Source organism: Blennius ocellaris (assembly GCF_963422515.1).
Source record: "Blennius ocellaris genome assembly, chromosome: 5".
Taxonomy (NCBI): domain Eukaryota; kingdom Metazoa; phylum Chordata; class Actinopteri; order Blenniiformes; family Blenniidae; genus Blennius; species Blennius ocellaris.
This window is the reverse complement of record NC_137654.1, coordinates 20552474-20571275: the sequence shown is the minus strand read 5'-3', so window position 1 is coordinate 20571275 and position 18802 is coordinate 20552474.

Sequence of the window (18802 nt, the reverse complement as noted above, 5' to 3'; positions counted from 1 at the left end):
AGCGCGTCCTGCCCCCTCTAACCTACCGTGAGAGCGTGGAGACCCGCCGCCTCAAGACAGAGGAGAAACACGCTCCGGCTCCTCCGTCGGTTCACGGCCATTTGTTGTCCCCGGACACCGGGACCGGGCCGATATGAAGCGGCTGCGCGCGTGTCTCCGCCCCCTTCCTCCGTACCTGAGCACCCGGAGACAAAAGGTCATCCAGCCCGACACCAGCTGATCCGCCCCCCCCCCCCCCCCCCCCCCCCCCCACCACCCCACCCCGCTCTCTCTCGCTCGCTCGCTCGCTCGCTCTCTCTTTAACCCTTTATATTTTAGATAGGTACAACAATGCTTACAACACCACTATATATATATATATATATATATATATATATATATATATATATATATATATATATATATATATATATATATATAATATATTAATTATTAACCCTATTTCCATATCACAGTTACCAGATACACATGCATGTTCTCATCAAAGTTTAAAGTTATGACCTCTTTCGGCGAACTAATTCTTCTAACTAATGTGTGATAACTGATGTTCAATGTGTAACAGCCCCACACATGCGCAGGCTGAGGTAGTTCCTCCATATACTTTGAGAGAAAATATCTTTAACTTCTTCTTCTCAGCACATGAGCTTCTTTATCTTGCTTTCAGTGTCAAAGGAATCAGAATTATATCTGTGTGGAGTTTGCATGTTCTCTCCATCCGTGCATGTGTTTCCTCCGGGTGCCTGTGGCTCGGTTGTTAAGGCGGTCGTTTTTCAGTCAAAAAGTTGCAGGTTTCGATTCATCTACACCTGTCAAGATGTCTTTGAGCGAGACACTGAACCTCAATTGTATCGAACGTCAATACAAAAAAAAATGCTTTAATGCCAATTTGTTTACACTGACAATGCTGTCTTATATCTGTTTTTAAGAATGCTGACTTAGAAAGAATGCTACTGTGCTTTAGCCACCTGCTGATGTAGTGGTGAGCATTCACAATTCACAGTGAGAAGATCCTTTGGTCTGTGTTTCCATGTTCTCCATGTTCTCTCTTTGGCTTTTCTCCAGATTCTCTCCTTTCTTCCCACAGTCCCAAAACATACATTTCAGGTTGTTTCGGTGACTGTCCAGAGCATACCTTATCTTTCATCAGTGGTCATCTGTAAATGTGCAGTATAAAGAATGGAGGTCCTTTCATACAAAGCATCTGGAAATGTGTCTCCTCTCGGATTCACATTTTTCCACTTTTATTAGCAGAATTTTCAGGTGAGCTAGGAAGTAATTATTTATGGGATGTTATGACTTTTTGGCCGTGATAACATTTCACTTAACAGTGAACTGAGAACAACATTAATCAGGGCAAGGAGCACACGAGCCCTCCATCTTTTTTTTCTTTCTTTTTTTTAAACACCCCCAGTCTAATAGAAATCTGTGCTCTTGTGTTTGGGTTTGACTGAAAGCAAACAAGCCTCCTGGGTATCTTCCCACTCTGTATAGTGTCAGCAAAGAAAATTACAGAGTTTGTGCCTTTTTTTTATTATTTTATTTTGCTGTACAAACTTTCCCACAAACAATTGAAATCAGAAGGAAGCCACAGCCTTCGACAAACACAAACACAAGGCACAATGCATGAATATTGTAAGAGAGTCAAGAGGAGTGCTGACAGAAGCAGATGAGCAGCCTTATGTGAGAACTGGGAAAAAAAAAAATTCTTTTTTAAATAAGATTTCTGATATTTGGATATTCCAATGCTAAAGAAGACTCTGCGTTTTTATTTTTAAAGTTTCTCACATATGAAGATGTAGAGTGAAATTTGAACTTTAGGAGAGGAAATGCAATGGTAAAATGTCTGCACTGTGTAGTCGTTAGCTCTCCTGCCTCACAAGGAAACCGTCACTCATTCACTTTCATGCTCTTTTCTGTTTTGCATTTGCGTGTTTCCTTTGTGTTTGTACTGCGGTTTCCTACCACAACCCCCAAAACAGCCACATGATAGGAGCCTCAGTGTCTCTTATTCGCCATGTGTCCATTGTGTATTTTGTCTTTCAATGTCAGCTGGGATCGGCTCGGGCCCCCAGAGAGTCTCACTTTGATAAAGTGGTACATAGATGAATGAGCGGGTGACGTTGAGCTCCAGGTGGCTCATTCATTCTTAATTCCTGCTTAAGCCATATTAGTAGAACCCATTCAAGATAATATGAGGCAAAGAGCGGCAAAGTTATGCCATGTGTAACCCACCTGACAGGTAAGTAACACTGGGCCAGAATATTCTAGATTCGCAGGGAGGATTGATAACGAGAATAAAATTAGACACCAATTGAGTAAGAGGAAAACACACAGAAGTCAGCTTTAACAATGTATTAACACATGAAAATAGAACACTTTTACAAATATGAAAATAGAACACTTTTACAAATATGGCCGGCCTTCAGTTTGCTTTCTTTTCAAACTGTCCTTTGAATTGGGTGCACCCTTTAAAGAATAAAATGTCTCTTGTTTTCCAAGGAAGAAAATAAATAAAGATAGTCCCTTTAATCTTTCTGAGTCCTACCACACCGACAGGACGACAGATGAAGAAGAGATGGTCCTCTTCGGTCCAATCCAGACGTTCACACGGTTAGCTCGCCATCTCCCTTGCCAGGGAGAGAATCCAGAATCCAGGGTACTCAAAAAACCCAGCCGGGAAAGAAAGGAATAAACACAGGTAAAGTTCCCAGATCGCTTCTCCGTGGTCCACCGGACGCTGAAGCATCGGCTCAACACAGCTCCTCTTTCTCCACAATATCAAGTATTTTACACTTCTTTCACTCCAACTTCTCTGCTCTCGTCCGGCTACAACGTGGCGCTCTCTGTGCACATCACTGCACCTCTCTAACTAACCTGCACTAAGGAGGTGGGACATGAGCCGGTCTCTCCAATAGTAATGTAGCTACACTTGATGAGCCAATTAGTTTCCTTTCCCTTCACAGAACCACTCTTAAAGCAAAAATATACCTCTGGGATAAAATAAATAAATACATTAAACACAGAATGAAATAAAGACGACAATTAGGAATTAAATGAAAATTATGCTCAATGAAAAATATATTACAAAATAAAATATTGCTATTTCTCTTTTTTCCAACGGGTTACACCCTCCCCCCTTAAATGTATGCACGTCCCGCTGCATGCTTACAAGGCTGTTGAGTAACTGCTTTCTCTGTTACTTCTAAGGGAGTGTTTGTTAACCAATCCCTACTTGTACTATCATTGAGGGACTTGGTGAGGGCGGTACTCAAACCTTGAAACAAGGAAGTGACAACAGAAACTAGAGGATTACCCAACTCAGGATAATGAAACCTACGCGCTGGCTCACGTTGTCTGAGTGATCTCCTTATAGGAATGTCTGTTTCTGTTTGTCCCTCTTCCGTTTCTAGGTTTGGTTTCTCTGCATGGTCTTTAGCTTTTGGTTCCATAGGACTCTCTTCCCCAGGTTCTGAAGTTGTATCAGGTAGGTCTCCAGGTAAGTTATCAACTTCCTCTTCAGGCAAGTCTTTATTTTCCTTTTCAGATACGTTTTGAGTCTCCGTTCCAGGTAAGTTTCCTGTTTCAGTTTCAGGTGAGTTTCCAGTTTCCTCTTCAGATGTAAGGGTCTTGAAATGTTCAATTTCGCCTTCCTCTTCAGCCATACTGTCATGATAGTGGTGAGGTTTTGTAGGGTCTTGACCATGGTTACTAAGGACAGGTGAAAGATTATGTCTTGGCATATCATACACCTTGACAAACCTCCTGTCTTGGACATTCGGTAAGGTAGCAGTTGCATACCAGCCTTCATGTGTGTCATTATCTGTATCAAAAGCCTCTTCATCTTGTTGAATGGTACTTTGCTGTCTTGTTCGAGGTCTCCTTGGACTGCTCTTCAGGTTTTGTTCCTCTCTCTCAGTTTCAGGAAGAAATCCACAAGGAAGTAAAAGGTCTCTATGTAGCGTCCGTGGTGGCCCTTCTTCCTTTTCCGGTTTCACAGAGTAGACAGGTAAGTCTCCCATCTGCCTGGTAACCACATAGACTGTAGACTCCCAACGGTCTGCCAGCTTATGTTTGTTGCGGAGACGAAGGTTACGGACGAGGACTCGATCCCCAACAGCTAATGTAGACTCTCTGATAACTCTATCAAATCGCCTCTTGTTTTTTTCTGCGACCTTGCGAGAGTTTTCAATGGCAACCTGATAACTTCTTTCCAGGTGAGATCTCAGGTTCCTTACGTACTGAGAGTGTGAACTGGGCTCTTTTCCTTTGACTGGCAACCCAAAAGCCAAGTCTAATGGTAGCCTTGGTTGTCTCCCAAACATCAACTCATATGGCGAAAACCCGGTGACGTCATTCCTCGTGCAATTGTAAGCATGAGTGAGAGGTTTTACATGGTCTCGCCACTGAGTCTTCTCTTTGTCTCGTAGGGTGCCTAACATGCTGAGGAGTGTTCGGTTATACCGCTCGACGGGATTTCCCCTGGGATGGTAAGGACTTGTCCTCACCTTACGGATACCAGCTAATGCACATAGCTCCTTGATGGTGTGAGACTCAAAGTCTCTACCCTGATCGCTGTGCAAGCGTTCAGGGAACCCATAATGAACCAAGAAGTGTTCCCATAAGGTTTTTGCGACTGTACTAGCTTTCTGGTCTCTGGTGGGAATGGCTACGGCATATTTAGTGAAGTGGTCCGTTATAACGAGGATGTCCTTAGTGTTGTGGCTGTCTGGTTCTAATGAAAGAAAATCCATACAGACCAACTCCATTGGTCTAGTGGTTTGGATATTAACTAGCGGGGCAGCCTTGTCTGGTTGGGTCTTTCGCCGAACACATCGCTCACATGATTTCACCTTCTTCTCCACGTCGGCGGCCATCTTCGGCCAGTAAAATCTTGATCTGGTAAGTTCAAGAGTACGCTCGATCCCTAAATGCCCCATATCATCGTGGAGATTCTTGAGTGTACTGGGTCTTAGGGCATCTGGGAGTACTAGCTGGAAGAGGGTTTGTCCCTCACATTCCCGTGTCCGGAACAGAATGCCTGACTTCAACTGAAGCCTTTTCCATTCTCTTAGGATCGACCGTTCTTCAGGAGAGTCTGCTGTGTAATCTGCAGGTAAGTTGTTGGACTCCACCAGCTTGATAACTCTGTCAAGGACCGGATCCCCTCTCTGAAGGTTCCTCAGGTCAGACTCGCTATATTTAGGTACTATTGAGGCCCCATCTTGCGACTCATCTTCTTCAAAGACAGCAGGGATTGCATCTGCTTGAATGGCAAGGGACTCAACGTAGCCATAGAAAGGTGAGAGCTCTTGAACCTGTCCCACACTATGTCTTTGACAGGTAGCTGCGACAACCTCTGGGGTCACCAGTTCAAACTTGCCTATGGATGTCAATAGCTGGGAAGTGAATCGATCAATCCTTTGGCTCTCTTCCCTCGATGCAGCATCATTTTCCAAGGCACCATGGTGTCTCCTTGACAATCCATCTGCATCCGCATTCTGCTTACCAGCTCGATACTTGATATTGAAAGTGAATGTCGAGAGTGCGGCTAACCAACGGTAGCTTGCGGCATCAAGCTTGGCTGTAGTAAGCAGGTATGTTAATGGATTGTTATCGGTGATGACAGTAAAGGAGTTTCCATAAAGATAGTCGTGAAACTTCTCAGTGATGGCCCATTTAAGGGCCAAGAACTCAAGTTTGTGTGCTGGGTATCTTGCTTCACTGCAGGAGAGTCCTCTACTAGCATAAGCAATTACACGCAGATGTCCTTCCTGCTCTTGATATAAAGCAGCTCCCAATCCTGTCGTGCTGGCATCTGTATGAAGCACATAAGGAAGCTTAGGATCCGCATAACCAAGGACAGGGGACGATGTTAGCTTATGTATGATCGCCTCGAAGGCCTGTTGACATGCAGTATCCCAGCGTTCGCCAAAAAGCTCTTTTGGGCTGAGGTATTTTCCATCACTTGGGCTAACCTTGACTCCTTTGCGCCGTGGTGGATATCCGGCTGTGAGGTTGGTCAAGGGCTTGACAATCCTTGAATAATCCTTCACAAACCTCCGATAGTAACCGGAGAACCCCAAGAAGGATTGGAGCTCCTTTAAGTTCTGTGGTCTCGGCCAGGTTTTCAGGGCTTGAACCTTTTCAGGGTCAGTCTTCACTCCATCGCTGGAAACAATGTGCCCCAAGTAACGCACCGAAGTCTGAAAGAACTTACATTTATCGGGTGAAAGCTTCAAGCCATATTCCTCGAGACGGCTAAGCACGTGAATGAGCCTAGTCTCATGTTCTTCAAGGGTGTCCGAAAACACTATAAGATCATCAAGGAAAACAAGGACCTCCCTCAGATGGATATCACTCATGCACTTCTCCATGAGCCGTTGGAATGTGCTTGGTGCATTGGTGACTCCCTGGGGCATCCGGTTGAACTCCCAAAATCCAAAGGGACAGACAAAGGCGGTTTTATGCTTGTCACTTTCACTCATCTCGATTTGATAGTACCCAGACTTCAGGTCCATCACGGAAAACCACTTGGATCCAGCGAGAGCAGAAAACGACTCTTCCAGATTTGGCAATGCATATGAGTCTTTTATTGTCTGCAGGTTTAATTTTCTATAGTCCACACATAGGCGGATGTCACCATTCTTTTTTCTAACCACCACGATTGGTGATGAAAATGGGGACTCCGACTCTCGGATTACGCCTGCATCAAGAAGGGTTTGAAGGTGCTTTTTGACTGCTTCATAATCTCGAGGATGAATGGGACGGGGTCTCTGTTTGATTGGGGTCTCATCCTTCAGCTTGATGTGGTGCTGGATTTTGGTCGCATGGCCAAAGTCAAGATCATGTTGGGCAAAGACATGAGAGAAGCTACTAAGCTTCATTGTGATTCTCTCTTTCCACTCCTCAGGAAGAGAAGGGCCGAAGTCGAAACTTTTCCCAGAAAGCTTTGCCTCTGCTTGATGAGTAGAGCACTCAACAACATGCTTCTGGTCCTCCTCATCAACTACATGGTGGTTCCTGATGACAGTGTCTGCAACAGTCAGGTCTGCAATAATGCAGTTGGTGGGAAGGATGATGTCACGTTCGGTTTCATTTCTAAGGAGGACAGGCAGCTTGTTGGAACCACGCTCTGGCAAGGAAATTAGACAAGAGTCCACAAACACACCGCCTGGCAAGGTGGATCTGGAAGGTTGCTCTAACAGGCCATATTTCTCTGTGTGGACTGAGCTGACACACATACAGCCTTCAAGCAGCACTTTTTGTTTTGCTGGAAGGACTTCCTGTTCTCTCCCTCTGAGCTTCACAAAACCAAGCTTTCCACTAGTTGCATGTTTTCTCCTCAGTTGTAGTGTACGAAGGATGTGGCTGTAACCATGGCAAGGTGATCTAAGGGGAAATGAGGGCTCATCACAATACTGATCAAAAAGAGGGTCTAAAGTGTTGGTGCCGATTAGCAATGGGACACCACTATTTGACTTGAGATCGGGAACGATTAAAGCCAAGGTTGAAATTTCAGGCTCGGACGCAAGAAGGGCTTTCGGGAACTTGAGGTCAACCTCCACATATCCCAGGTAAGGAACAGGTTGGCCATTTGCTCCTTCTACTTCAAGGATATGGCTGATGGGTCTGAGAGGATGATCAGACAGATGGGTCTGATAAAAGGACTTGGCCACTGTGGTGACCTGTGACCCGGTATCAAGCAAACAACTGCATTCTACCCCACCGACATTTACACTAGCCGTACATTTGCTACCTACAAGATGTTTTGGCAATTTTCTTTCTGGTGTGACTCTGTGGGAGTAAACTGCAGGGTTTGGTTCACCTGTAGATGGGGGACATGGTGGTTGTTCGGCTTCCATTTGCCCCTCAATGGAAACCCGTTCTAGTTTAACTGGGGAGTGGTGAGTGAGCCATTCTGGGCTTCCCAAGCGCGCTGCTTTTCCCTGAGCTCTGCTTTCTTGGCCTGCACAAGGGTGGGATTGGGCATATTATTGCACGTGGATGCAATGTGGCCATCCTCACCACATTTAAAGCAATACCATGGTTTTGGTTTCATCATGGCTGTCATTTGCTGAAGCTGTCTTTCCGGCTGGGTATTTTGTGTCTTTGGTTTCTGTTTTGTACTTACTGTGGCTTTCTTTTTTCCAAGCTTCTCCGGACTGCATGTACTGAGTTTTGCGACCTGAACTTGAAGTTCAGCGATCTGCTTCTGGATGTCTTTGGTCATAGCTAAAAAAGCTTGTTCTGCTTCCTGCGGCGCACAAATATCCTCTGTGTAGGATATATGTGCGGCATGCATGCTTGACATGGCTTTTGGCTTGGTAAAACCAAGGTGCTGTTTCATCCTGCTAGCTTTGTTAGCCTGTTTGTCTTCCTCAGTCCGCAGTAAGAGAAGAAGCTCTGCAAATGATGGTGGCTTACTCTTGAGCTGCTCAAGCTGAAGACTGGTGATGAGAAGACTATTCCAGCAGCCACGACAGAATTGCTTGAGAAGTTGTTTGTCAGCATCATGAGCAAGAATTCCTCCCTTAGTGACAACATAGTTTAAAGCTGTGTGAAGTCGCTGCAGGTAATCTGATGCTCTCTCTCCAGCATTTTGATTGTTGTTCAAGAATCGTGCAAAAAGCTCATCCCCATCTTCGACAGTAGCATAGGCAGAATCAAGTAAGGTCAAGTACTCTTTTGGTGAGGCTTGAGGCCCTAATGACTTGATTATGTTTGCAGCTGGAGGTGAAAGACTTTCAACAATTTTCCTTACCACTTGGGAGTCAGGGACTGACGGATCATTCAAACAGAACTCCACACTATTGTGCCACGTGTCGTAGTCGACTTCAAAGGTTGGCTGAGGAAGTCGCCCGGAAAACTGTTTCAGTTTACAAGGGGAATAGAGGTGAGATGAAATTTCACTGCTCTTGACGATGTGTTCAACCACAACACGTTGCACTTCCGGCGTGCTAAGTTGATCTGAAGGTAAGTGGAAAAGACTAGTTCTTTCTCCCCCTGGAGAGAGAAGATCTCTTACTTTGGTGCCAGTCTGGGTTCTGCAGGAGGTCTGATTCACCTCAGTGGGGGCACTGACAAAGCTAGGGGCAGTAACTTGGATATCACTTTGTGTAAGGGGCAGCTCAGTTTCCACAGGATTTTCACTGGTCTCAACCGGGTTCTCAGTTCTGATGGACTCACTGATTCTAGCCAGCTCCTTACGAAGAATATCTCCAAAATCCCTGCCGCTCGTCTTAGCTAAGTCTTTCAACCCCGAAAGGTAAGTATTTGTCGCACTAGTGCCTACATCACTAGCGTAAACGCTAGCAAGACTCTGCACATGGTGGATAACCTCAGATTTGGTAACACATGGTCTTCGGTAAGGTAAGACAGTGGTTTCAAGGTCTTTTACAGCACTGCCATACTCAAACTCTGCAATTGCCTGAGTTACAGGACCTGCGGTAGGTACTTCGATTACTCGAGAAATAGACCCATATTGCTTAAGAAAGTCAAAGATCTCATTGTCAACCTCAGTATTGGTTAGTCCACTAACTAAAACAGCATTTGGGATCTTAACCCCTTCTGTCACAATGATATCCATTCTTAACAAGGAAAACTGAATTGTCAATGAACTTGAAAATGAATTGAATTAACACAACCAAAATACCTCAATCTTCTTCCAAATACACTCAATTACTCAAAAGGTGTCCATTTAATCTGTTTATGAATGGAAACGTATGATTTAAATCTCTCCCTCCTGGCTAGCTCGCCAAGTTTTACTGTGTAACCCACCTGACAGGTAAGTAACACTGGGCCAGAATATTCTAGATTCGCAGGGAGGATTGATAACGAGAATAAAATTAGACACCAATTGAGTAAGAGGAAAACACACAGAAGTCAGCTTTAACAATGTATTAACACATGAAAATAGAACACTTTTACAAATATGAAAATAGAACACTTTTACAAATATGGCCGGCCTTCAGTTTGCTTTCTTTTCAAACTGTCCTTTGAATTGGGTGCACCCTTTAAAGAATAAAATGTCTCTTGTTTTCCAAGGAAGAAAATAAATAAAGATAGTCCCTTTAATCTTTCTGAGTCCTACCACACCGACAGGACGACAGATGAAGAAGAGATGGTCCTCTTCGGTCCAATCCAGACGTTCACACGGTTAGCTCGCCATCTCCCTTGCCAGGGAGAGAATCCAGAATCCAGGGTACTCAAAAAACCCAGCCGGGAAAGAAAGGAATAAACACAGGTAAAGTTCCCAGGTCGCTTCTCCGTGGTCCACCGGACGCTGAAGCATCGGCTCAACACAGCTCCTCTTTCTCCACAATATCAAGTATTTTACACTTCTTTCACTCCAACTTCTCTGCTCTCGTCCGGCTACAACGTGGCGCTCTCTGTGCACATCACTGCACCTCTCTAACTAACCTGCACTAAGGAGGTGGGACATGAGCCGGTCTCTCCAATAGTAATGTAGCTACACTTGATGAGCCAATTAGTTTCCTTTCCCTTCACAGAACCACTCTTAAAGCAAAAATATACCTCTGGGATAAAATAAATAAATACATTAAACACAGAATGAAATAAAGACGACAATTAGGAATTAAATGAAAATTATGCTCAATGAAAAATATATTACAAAATAAAATATTGCTATTTCTCTTTTTTCCAACGGGTTACACCTGTATAGGTCAAAACCCTTCATAGAGATGACACAGAGAGACAGACAATGACCCACATCTACAAGCTGACTGAGGTTGACAGTTACCTCACAATTCTGGTCTCCCAGAAAAAAAAAAACTAACACAGGCTGTAAAAGCAAAAAAATGATAAAGGCTCCAGAAATGAATTAGAGTCCTTTTGCTTTGAGCTCCATAGTCTGTGCTGTCATACCTACAGCAAATGAACTATTTATTTGAAAATAAGAAAGAAAAGGACTTGTATCAGTTAGACATTGCCTTTTGCCACAAAATAATGGGCTTTTCTGTCTCAAAACAAAGAAGCATTAGCATCTTAGTAAAATTTTTTAAATTATGGCATAATTTCAATACAATATTTTTATACTGGTCCCACGTAGATACGTAACATTTCTCAACAGACCTTGTAGTTGTTTTGTACCTAAACCCACCTGATGAAAAAGTGAAACGATTTTAATTAGACCTGCTCATTGCTGATAGTATTGATATTTCTTTCAATTCCCACTCTCTCATTTGGTAATAAAGCATATCACTAATTATTTAAAAAAATTTAAGCCCCTGCTTCCAAAACGGTGATTATTTTCAAGGGAGTCTAAAAAACACTCTCTGGAGTCTAGATCGACCAAAGACGCCATGCTGCTGCTGCCTATTTTTGTGTGCCTTTGGTGCCGTTCCATTAAATAAATTATGGAGAACTTCATTGAAACTAAAACTAAATCAAGTGTGTGTTTTTACATCACTTTTGCAAAGAAAAAGTCTTTGCTCATAGCAGGAGGCCTGTAAGAGGTGGAGATCCTGAGGCAGAAAAGCCTAAAAACAACTATCCCCTCCTCGACACTTAATGCCAGCTCCTATTCGACCATCAACCAACCAAACTTTAGTTCAAAGAAAAGAATATAGGAGCGAGTTGTGAACATGACTTTGTCAATGTAATCTCAGAGCGCACCCAGCTAATTGATTCTGCTGGCATTCAGAAACACGGCAGCCTGCTCTGTGCCAGTATTTTTGTGGAACACTGAAGAGATATGTCCCTGAAAGACTCCATCAGTCTGTGTAAGAAGATGAAGGTCCTCCCCAAAGCCCAGCACTGGATCATCAAAGACTGAACAACCGGCAACAAAGGATGAACTGGTCCATCAGGGCTTCACGAGAATACACACTGATTGGGAGAGAAAGCACTCCACACATACACGCGCGCGCGCACACACACACACACACACACACACACACACACACACACGCTCTCTTATACTCTTATACACGGAGCTTAATATAGAATTGTGCTTCGGTTCGCCTGTACAGACATTTTGTCATGTAAAAAAATTGAGCAGGCTGAAGCTTGTATCTTTAATTTAGAGGGTGGTCAGTTTGGTGAATAATGAAGAGATTGGACGTGCAGGAATTGGTGAAACTCTCTGAGCAGCAATTTCCAAGGGTTTTTTTTAGGTGACAGCAAAGCAGCGACACCTTGAGACAAAGTTGATACGGTCTTGTGTCAGTGCAGGTAAACAAAAAGGAAAACCAGCTCAGCAGTGAAGAAAATGGTATTGTTTCTATTCAGCCTTTGTAAATAGGTATCCTTATGTTGACAGCTTGGCCAAATGTTCTCCTCTGGCTTGTAAACGCTGAAATGGGAGAGTGATGAAGACACTGAGGGTGTCGATTCCTGTATGACAACATGTGGGATAACTGGCATATGATGCCATTAATCTTCTCCTGACGATGATGTACGATCACACAGCCATGGCATGTCCTGTTTGACAGTGCAAACAAGTATATTGATGCTAAGCAGACAGATGTCTTTGCAGATTAGATTTTTGGGCAAGTGACTCAAAAACCAAAATCCGAGAAAAAAAGAAAACACTGTGCTCATAATGGTCACAGCCAGATTGTGCCTGGTGACATGATGAAAACAGAGCGTCTTGGGCTTATGCTTGAGCTCTCTTCAAAGAGAGCTGGAGAAGGAGAGCCCTTGCCTGAGAGACACAGAGAAGCTATTGATACTGGAGTGTGGCGTCAGCCCTGCCAAAGCTGGTGTCATGTTGAATGGCTGTCCCTGAGTGGCAATGAGAATTACCAGAGCCAAAGAGAACGGGGGAGGGGGGGGGAATAGGAGGAAAGACCGGATAAACCTTGAGTGCATCTAAATGCTCGGAAACAAAACAGATTCAAAGAGGCTGTGTCTCAATAAAACATAAGAGCGCCTTTCTTTCCGTGCTTAATCTGATCTGAAAGGGAACCTTCTTTCAGGTGGAAGTGAAAGCAATCTAATGAATTCCCATAGGAAGCTATTTACTCCACTGAGATGAGTGTAGATGATAGAGAGGAATCCACTTTATAGTGTTAAGTTGTGGCCCTGAGCTGCTTTCTTAATCAGAGACCTCGGGGAGTTTTTGATAATTCTGCATGCATATTGTTGAGAGGACTCCTTCGGAAGAAAAATAAAAGCTGTGTCCTTACTCTGGATGTATTCTCCAAGTGGAGAAAAGATGACAGAACCTATTTGAGAGATGTATTCCTTTTTTGCAGTCCCTGATCATCTCCTCTCGTCTCCTGCTTTACTGTGTGTGTGTGTGCGTGTGTGTGTGTGTGTGTGTGTGTGTGCGCGTGTGTGTGTGTGTGTGTGTGTGTGTGTGTGTGTGTGCGCGTGTGTGTGTGTGTGTGTGTGTGTGTGTGTGTGTGTGTGTGTGTGTGTGTGTGTGTGTGTGTGTGTGTGTGTGTGTGTGCATACATGTTTTCTGTTTATGTCTCTTTGTATGAATTTGCATGGATATATATGCAGGGAAGGACGAAGGGATGGGAAAGGAGCCCAATTCTCATTCCTCTCAGTCTTTGATGGCGACCTCACTGTTATGCAAATGCCCAGAGTGCAACAGTCTCTGCAAGGTGCTTCAAACTCTCCCTGTCAAGGACGAACATACACGCAGTGGTCCACACACACCTATATATCTCAGTTTATTTGTCTATCTATCTGTCCATTCTGGCTGTTACTCAAACTAAAACCACAGGTCTGTCATTGTGTTCCTGTGGCTGATTGGGTCCAGCTCTTCTGATTCTTTGGCAGAAAACCCAAAAGCACTGAATCCGAGGTATCGGTGTCACTGATGAATGTTGGACAATTTGTAAAACAATAAACCACTGGCATCCCTCCATGCTTTGTGACAAGGTGAGTGTTCCTCTACATAAACACCAGGTCAGATCACTGGGGTTCTTGTTCTGCCACATTGAAAAGAAACTGAAAAAAACAAAAAAAACACCTGGTCAGCATCCTTGAAAGTGTACTGTATTCTAAAAAGATCTATTTCACTTTCTTCAGCTTCTGTGCTCAGTCCAGTCTTGTTTTCAACCTACACCGCAAAGCACAGCTGAAAATGTTTCAGGTAAGTCAGGGACCTGCAGAGAGCAGACTGATTGAACATTGTGGCATTATTACACAATGCCTCTATTTATCTAATACAATAGCATAAACATAATTTAGCCAGTTACAGCATGCTTTGAGTAAACTGTTACAAATGTACAAGTGGATTATAACTGTATTTACTGGCACTGCCTTCGTCATCGTGGATCCAGATGGGGAGGTGAGTACACCTGCCAACGACCTCTCAGAGGACCCGTGGGTATCTGCCACGCGTTATTCTGTCTCACACCAAGCGCTGACCTTTTACTGAATGCCAGACCTACCATCAGGGTGCGTGGACCCAAAAGCAGACCATGACTTGAAAACAAAAGACAACCTTTATTGACTCCAGAGCCAATTAAACAGTAACAATAACCAGAGTTCAATATTTAACTGAAAAAGGAATAAAAAAAAAAATCATGGGTAAACAATGTGAGAGGACAAAATGGAGAGAACTTGCACCCACAGCACAAAGAAGGATAACTTAAAAAGGCCACAACACACACATTATGAACCATGCATCTGAAGATGAACAGATTGAAACAAAACATAAGAGACCATGGGAGAGCCAAACATTACAGCAACACACTAAGCAAACGATCCGGGAACACAAAATAAAACACTTCCCGATACATATTATCATTTCATTTCCAGAATTTAAACCTATTAAAAAGATTCCATGCTCGGAATGGTCCCCTTCCTGAAACCTTCAGAAAACTTTCTGCTGGATTCAGACTAAGTCCTTAAGTACTGACTGCAAAGGTTTTGTGACTTGTGAAAGCAAAATGTACTAAATATAACAAGATGGTACACTGTAGTATTCTAATCTTTTCTTTTGTTCCCTACATCCACAACTGATATCCGATACAGGACAGGACATTGAATCTTTTAGTCTTTGTCACATCCACTAAGGGAACAATTCTCTGAACGCACAATGTAAAAACACAAAGTCAAATTTAGATGGGTAAGACAATAGAATGGAATTCATTAAAATCTTCTTTGTTTAGAGCCCCAAATTATCTTTCTGACAAAAGGATTCAGGTTTATTCAATATTCATACTTTGAATAAATGGCTTGTTGAGTCATCTCGTATCCTAAGAGCTCCATTACTTCATGTTTTGGTGATTTACTGTCCATACTTGTTAAAACTCAAAGAACATGTGAACCGTGTCCTGTCTCCTCTCCTTCAAAGCATTATGATTTGATTCTCTGTGTCTAAAAAAAACCCCACAAAAACGGAGCTGTCTCAGTCAGACAACAGGTCAGCTGAGCAGCGGTGGTCAATAATCTCATTTATCTGCTGATCACCCATCAGAGAGACAAATCAACTCCACTTTGGATCATGTTGCCTGTCAGACTGGTAATGTGAAAATAAGAAAACCTTGTACGAGCGCGCGTTACTTGCTAGACTAAATGCAGAGCAGGAGGAGGATAAGCTCGCAGCAGAGGGCTGCTGTGACATCCAGAGTGAAGATTGCCGCCAAAGATCACGTCAACCATTTCTCCTGATTGAGTGTAATGAATCTGTGTGTGCATTTGTAAAAGTCTGCACTACAGAAGTCTTCTCTCTGTTGGACTCAAGGTGATTTGAATGAATACTGCAAAAAAAAAAAAAAAAAAAAAAAAAGACAGTCTTGAAGGGGGTTAGTTTCCTCCACCCGGCAATTAGTCTCATGAATCATTTCCACTGACCTGCGATGCACATATGTCACATCTGTCAATGCATTAGCATTCACGTCACAAAATCCACTTTCACTCTCGCCTTTGTACAGCATTTCAGATACAAGCCTGGACTCATTATTGGACTGTCCCTATTCAAAGCCTTGTTGTTGCATTAAGCTCAGCGGATCAATGAGATCCCATTTAACATCTGTCGCCTAAAACTGCTCCAGATAGCCTCTTCCAAAGGAACTCCCTTGCAAGAATTAACTTTTGTCCTTCCACAAGGACACTTTTCTTTGTTTCAGAGCAATATGCAGTTGGTAATCAGCACCAAATAAATCATTAATCCTCCCCGGACATGAAGTCAGGCGTTGTGCAGTTAGTCTGCTTTCAACTAAAAGATCATAATTGAGTTTAGCATGCGTGTGTAATATTGAAAAATGATGATGTCCGTGTCCTATTTTGTGATTTAAAAAAAATATATATTTTTTTTACATTTCCCCACCCACTGTACCCACATTATTATGTTGATTATATTGAGCTGAGCTTAACTTATAATGCAGCCGGGGCTACATGAATGATGTGTCGGGGTTTATTTGTGTGTGGAGGTGTGTATTTTCAGGTGACGCATTAACTATATCAATAAACCCGTCATGGTGACGTATCTCCTCCTGTGCTTCATTCTTGCAAAGCCCAGCTTTCTTTCAATCGGTGGAATGTAAATGGTACAGGATGCCATTTGCCGGGATATTTAATCTTCTAATTCTTACCATCTCCCAGCAGACTGGCTTATTGACCTTTAACATTCAACATCACACCATGGACATCTGCCATGACGTTCCGTAATCCTCCCTTCCATCCAGTGTTATATGCATTAAATAAGCAGATCAAAGTCGTGCATCCATGCAAACTGTCTCACACATGAATGGATAAACATGTAAGAACACACAGATTGTTCCAGCCTTGCATGGAAATCTGCTTTAGTCACAGTAACTCTGTTTTAATTTCACTGTTTTATTGCACATTCAATTCATACCAATTACACATCTCCTACAATATCACTTCATCACCACATTACCAATTCAAGTATCAGTCATATAATGAGGGTTATAATTTTGTGAATCATCCTCATTTAAAATGCAATTTTAGCCAAATCAAGTGATTAGTCATTGTTTGAAAAGAGCCTGAGCTTTTAAATGATTGTCTTTCAGCTTTGCTCATACAAACAACTCACAGTAATAGCTTTCCATAATAGCACATTCATTCTCCTGCATCCACAAGGATGAATTCTGTCAATGTCAGTCATAAGGAAGAATTCTATTATTACATCACCTGAAAAGCATGGAGCCTGCAGTCAAGAACAAATCAGATGTAGAGGTCACGTTGCCAAGTTATGTGTTATGCAGGTAAATTCAAAAAATATTTTTATGGGATTCATTCAAGACTATTTCTGTCTGATAGCCGCATTTACAAACTGCCAAATGTTTTATGGCAGCACATCAAAGGAAATGCAGATAGTGGGGATCTCTGGCGAGACCACAGCCTCACTCAGCCATTACAACAAAACAGATACTGAATACTTTCTACTTCCACTACCATCAGAACCTCTGAATGGAACATTCTCATAAATGAATTAATTACACCAAAAATATTAAAGTTCTGGACAACACATGAGCTTGGGTTTTCTTTCGAAATGCTTCACAGTTGGTGTCATCCCTAATGATTCAAATATGACCACATTTCTCTTCATTACTAAGTAAATCATTTACATATGATATATAATCTTAGTAATGATTCATGTAATATAAATGAGGCCGACCTTGATCAGTCAGCCATGAACAGCACTATGATGAAAATGCAGACATGCAATCTGTGGTTTTCCTCACTTTCTGGACAATATTCAAGTCATGCACACATCAAAGATGTGCAAGAACACTAACTGACTCTGTCACGCCTTATTGAGAGCGATGTCTGCTGCACACATTTATTCATGCAAAGATTTATTGACTCCATTATTTATCACGAGTGGATCTTCAGCTGGTCACAGTTTGAACTAAAAGAAGCCCATAATTAGATTCAGCATGGCATGGTCAGAGATAACACATAACTGTGACACATGCCATTTAAAATAAATCACTTTTTTTCTGAATTCATATGGAAACCTTTGGGTTTAAGAGTTTAAGTAAAGGATACTATTCTAAAACCTTTCATTTCCCGTCTTTGTCCTGCCGGTATTGCACAACACAGGATCAGAATTTGAAGAGCAAATTAAGCTGATTCTTATGATTAGAATAATTGAAATTAAATGATCATTGAAATAATTGCAAATGTTCAAGGAGCTTTGAAACAGTCAAATGAAATCAAGGCACGCAGTTCCGCTTCATGTATAAATTGGTCCTTGGCTCGTGTGGGCTATATATCTTGTAATCCGTCTCACAGTCCATTGTCATCATAACATCTTCTCCCAGGAGTGAAATAATGTCTGCCCTTCGGCGATGTAAATGAAGAAAAATGTAAGGGCCTGAAACAAGGATCAGACTCTGAATGGGTGAAGTTAAATGTGATTTAAAGTAATTGATGCATGGCCACACTTTGTCTCATGGGGTAAAGCCTAGAAATGTCATGTTAGAATATAATTACATCTTTTTCTGTCTCATGTTTCATATTTGAATAAAACATAGCTAATATGGATGTTTTTCACTCAAAATGTAAGATAAGTTATCACTCGGAGGTACTAACACGTGTCTGTCAGTATATTAGATCACTCAAGACCTATTCACATGGGCATGTAGATATCCTGACAGAAAATATATCCACTCAAAACGTTTAATAATACAGCTGTGAGTGCAACGGCATGTTCTGGTTAAGGTAGACTGTGGATTACATACTTATTTTCTTTAACCTCTGATGTACACTTGGATTCCTTTCCCTCTAACTTCAGGTTCATATTAAAAGGAAATTCCCAGCTATCATAAACCCATTCCATGACCAGAGGATGTCGCTTACCAAGTACCTGCCAAATTTGATGTGGCATATCGAAATAAACCCCACATGC